Source organism: Tachysurus fulvidraco, chromosome 18, assembly GCF_022655615.1.
Source record: "Tachysurus fulvidraco isolate hzauxx_2018 chromosome 18, HZAU_PFXX_2.0, whole genome shotgun sequence".
Classification (NCBI taxonomy): Eukaryota; Metazoa; Chordata; class Actinopteri; order Siluriformes; family Bagridae; genus Tachysurus; species Tachysurus fulvidraco.
The window spans coordinates 420,269-425,268 of NC_062535.1; the positions used below are offsets into that span (position 1 = coordinate 420,269).

At 44.1% G+C, this 5,000-nt stretch overlaps 1 protein-coding gene and 1 pseudogene across 1 annotated transcript in view; both read right to left on the reverse strand.

The window, feature by feature from the left end:
• The window catches only part of LOC113636441 (lipopolysaccharide-induced tumor necrosis factor-alpha factor homolog), a 29,459-nt gene extending 29,263 nt beyond the window's left edge, over positions 1-196 (reverse strand). Inside the window, exon 1 of the mRNA XM_047802899.1 lies at positions 127-196. The gene's annotated coding sequence lies outside the window, so the exon portion shown is untranslated. The remainder of the gene's footprint in view (positions 1-126) is intronic.
• A 2,551-nt stretch (positions 197-2,747) lies between these two features.
• Positions 2,748-5,000, reverse strand: part of LOC125139336 — a 5,611-nt pseudogene continuing 3,358 nt past the window's right edge.

A 5,000-nucleotide genomic window follows, 5' to 3' on the forward strand; every position in this document is an offset into this window, starting at 1 on the left:
TGTGTGTTTGTGTGTGTGTGTGTGTGTGTGTGTGTGTGTGTGTGTGGGTGTGGTGTGTGTGTTGTGTGTGTGTGTGTGTTGTGTGTGTGTGTAAAGTCCCAGACCATTGATGAGGCTGTAACTCACCACACTTTGGTCGTCTCTATCAGTCGCTCTCGGTGATTTTCTCTCCCATTGTAATCGTCTCGCTGCTGTGGTGTTTATCTGAGCGTCTGTGTACAACGTGCACTTCCCTGTATGCATGATATTTAGCTGTATGACACACTGACCAAACCAGTTCACCTATCTAACTCTACATTCTCCTGCCATGGGTGTGTGTTTGTGTGGTGTGTGGTGTGTGTGTGTGTGTGGTGTGTGTGTGGTGTGTGTGTGTGTGTGTGTGTGTGTGTGTGTGTGTGTGTGTAAAAGGATTTAGTAGGTTAGGGTTAGGGATGTTATTCTTTACAGCTTTTCACTGTAAGTTTATTTTCTGCACTCGAACCCCACTGACTGAGCGGAATAAACCTCACAGTACTCACACACACAGTACTCACACACACAGTACTCACACACACAGTACTCACACACAGTACTCACACACACAGTACTCACACACACAGTACTCACACACACAGTACTCACACACACAGTACTCACACACACAGTACTCACACACAGTACTCACACACACAGTACTCACACACACAGTACTCACACACAGTACTCACACACACAGTACTCACACACACAGTACTCACACACACAGTACTCACACACACAGTACTCACACACAGTACTCACACACACAGTACTCACACACACATTACTCACACACAGTACTCACACACACAGTACTCACACACACAGTACTCACACACAGTACTCACACACACAGTACTCACACACACAGTACTCACACACACAGTTCTCACACACAGTTCTCACACACACAGTACTCACACACACAGTACTCACACACACAGTACTCACACACACAGTTCTCACACACACAGTACTCACACACACAGTACTCACACACACAGTTCTCACACACACAGTACTCACACACACAGTACTCACACACACAGTACTCACACACACAGTACTCACACACACAGTTCTCACACACAGTTCTCACACACACAGTTCTCACACACAGTACTCACACACACAGTACTCACACACACAGTTCTCACACACACAGTACTCACACACACAGTACTCACACACACAGTTCTCACACACAGTTCTCACACACACAGTACTCACACACACAGTACTCACACACACAGTTCTCACACACACAGTTCACACACACACAGTTCTCACACACACAGTACTCACACACACAGTACTCACACACACAGTTCTCACACACAGTTCTCACACACACAGTACTCACACACACAGTACTCACACACACAGTTCTCACACACAGTTCTCACACACACAGTACTCACACACACAGTACTCACACACACAGTTCTCACACACACAGTTCACACACACACAGTTCTCACACACACAGTACTCACACACACAGTACTCACACACACAGTTCACACACACACAGTTCTCACACACAGTTCTCACACACAGTTCTCACACACAGTTCTCACACACACAGTACTCACACACACAGTACTCACACACACACAGTACTCACACACACAGTACTCACACACAGTACTCACACACACAGTACTCACACACACAGTACTCACACACACAGTTCTCACACACACAGTTCTCACACACACACAGTTCTCACACACACAGTTCTCACACACACAGTTCTCACACACAGTTCTCACACACAGTTCACACACACAGTTCACACACACACACTTCTCACACACAGTTCTCTCTCACTAATCTTGTGGAACATCTCTAACTCACTGTGATTCCTGTCATCACTTATATTTTGCCCCAGGAGGCTCAGGTGTGCTGATGGTGGTAAGTTTTTATGACCCCACAGCTGCCCAGAACAAGCCTGAGTGACTTTTACTCTATTATTATTAACTCTAATGTTCCTCATTATGGCAGATTAGAGTCTGATTACATCTCACCATGAAAATACCCAGAAACATGCTTAAAAGCATTATATACACTGTATTACCAAAAGTATGTGCCCCCTGACCATTACACCCACATGCTGTACACAGAGATTGCTTTTTTAATCAGCTCTGCTCTTCTCTTCTGGAAGGTTCTTCACTAGATGTAGGTTTGTGTCTGTGGGGATTAGTGATCATTCAGCTACAAGAGCATTAGTGAGATCAGACACTGATGTTGGTGAGAAGGTCTGGGGTTCAGTCGGTGTTCAGTGGTGTTGAGTCAGAGTCAGGGCTCAGTGCAGGACACTAAAGTTCTTCACTCCAACCTTCACCTCCACACCATGTCTTCATGTCATGCTTTGTGTACATTGTCCTGATGGAGCAGGGTTTGGACTTTGAGATCTACTGAAGATAAACTCTAAGGTTACACAGAGACGTTCAGTAGAAGTGTGTGTCTCAGCGTGTGGAACAGTTTGGGGGACAAACACACGTGAGTGTCATGGTCAAGGGGCACAAACTTTTGGACATATAATGTCGATTTGTCAGTCGCACTCCAGTGAAGAGAAATATTAGTTGTTAATATAATTAGTTATTATTACAGAACGTTGAAGCTCTGAGATACGAAACCCTGACTGAACACAAAGCCTTGTCACGACCAGCAGGTTCTCTAATCCTCCTGTATAAACTTTTGTCATGATCGATGCCTGCATTCTGGTTCAGTTGTGAGTCAGAGGTTTGATGATGAGACTGATGATGAAACACATGTCGCAGTCTGCTTTACTGTAGTGTAACAGCACCTTCACTGTCAGTACATTTACAGTTACAGCATTTAGCAGACTTACATTTTAGCTCATTTTTTTATACAACTGAGCAATTGAGGGTTAAGGGCCTTGCTCAGGGGCCCAGCAGTGGCAGCTTGGTGGACGTAGGAATTGAACTCACAACCTCTCGATCGGTAGTCCAACACCTTAACCACTAGGCTACCACATCCCCATCAGTAGGTTCACACAGATGTACATCAGAGCAGGTTCGTGTCTGAGACGTCAGAGCTCGTCTCTGCTGCTGCTGGATCCGTTAACGGCGTTTTCTGAATCTTCTGTCGATTGGCTTGAGACCTGAACACAAACCATCAGAGATGATGTAACAGTCACAGGTCCATCATCTCAAAGTCAATGGTCTATAATGCATTTAAAAATGATTCATTATACATATATAAGACATAACTGACCTCATCTGGGACTTCTTTGTCCTCATCTTCATCCTCATCGGGTTCCTCTTCCTCAAAGACAGGTGGCAGTTCTCCACCATTATCCAGGAATTTAACAAATGTTTCCAGATCCCTTTTTCCATTATAATCAATCACCTGATGTCACAGGAAACATTCACACACCACATTAGGAGAAGATTAAACACACAGAAGACGACTGAATGTGACTCTCTATACCTTCAGACTCATGTTAAAGGTCCTGTGTATAAGGTTCTGTGTATAAGGTCCTGTGTATAAGGTCCTGTGTATAAGGTCCTGTGTATAAGGTTCTGTGTATAAGGTCCTGTGTATAAGGTCCTGTGTATAAGGTTCTGTGTATAAGGTTCTGTGTATAAGGTCCTGTGTATAAGGTCCTGTGTATAAGGTCCTGTGTATAAGGTTCTGTGTATAAGGTTCTGACCTTCCTCTCGGTTCCAGCTGGAAAGTATTTGAGCGTTGGATAACCCTGCACCGTCACTTCCTCTGCGTCATTAGCTGTTGCATCCATCTTAGCTATGATGATGTTTTCATGGTCCTTGTACTTTTCCCCCAGTTTCTCCCACTCAGGGGCAAGTTCCTTACAGTGACCACACCAAGGGGCATCTGAGAGAAAGGGGCAATAAAACACACACACACACACACACACACACACACACACACACACACACACACACACACACACACACATACACACAAACACACACAAACACACAAACACACACGCACATACACACACACACACACACACACACACACACACACACACACATACACATACACACACACACACACATACACACACACACACATATACAGACACACACACACACACACACACGTACAGAACAAACATTTAAGAATCTACAAATACACCAGATGACTTTTGAAAATGTCCAGAAGAAGATTCCAGCTTACAGAATTCCACAAAGACGTTCTTTGTCTTATCAAAGGCGACTTGTGCGAAGTTCTTTCCCACCAGAACTTTGACAGGATTCTTATCCCAGTCCTCAGGAATGTCTTCACTCTTCAAATGAGGCTGTTGTAACAAAATATAAGAAGCTCTACGTGAAAATAACTTAGTGTTTCTCTTTATCCAACAGATAATGGAGACCATTTGGAGAAACCCAAGCCATTTACCATCTAAGGGTTTCAACATTCGACTCTGAGGAAACATCACACACAGTGTTAGTGTTTATGTATGAAAAAAGGGAAAAGTTGGAGTGTTGTTGATTAATAATCTGCTGTAATTTCCACGCTGGACCACCAGAGGGCAGCCTCCTACATAATGTAATGACCTCATGTCCTTTGACCTTGGAATTTGTCTTGATGTCTTTTGCATGTGGATCTGTAGAAGGTATCTGGGTCCCTTTGTCCTCTGGAAATGATAAGCTGCTGAAGAAGGATCCAGTTAACTGTCATTGTAAAAAATTATGTACGTTAATCAGCATGGAGACGATCATTTAAGACACAGGAACCTGCAGGTCTGTGGAAAGACTGCTGAAAGGAGAAGAATTAAAGTTCAACACAAAGCTCTAGCTCAGGCATCGTGGAGTTAAAGACGCTGAGAGAAAACACAAAAGCCGGGCTCTAAGATGTGATGTATGGAGGGAAAGTGAGACGAAGAGGAGAAGAGGATGATCTCACACGCCTGCATTAGTGTTAGTCTGTATTAATGCACTTACTTAGCCAGCAGGAGTCATTAGTTAACTACACTAACCACC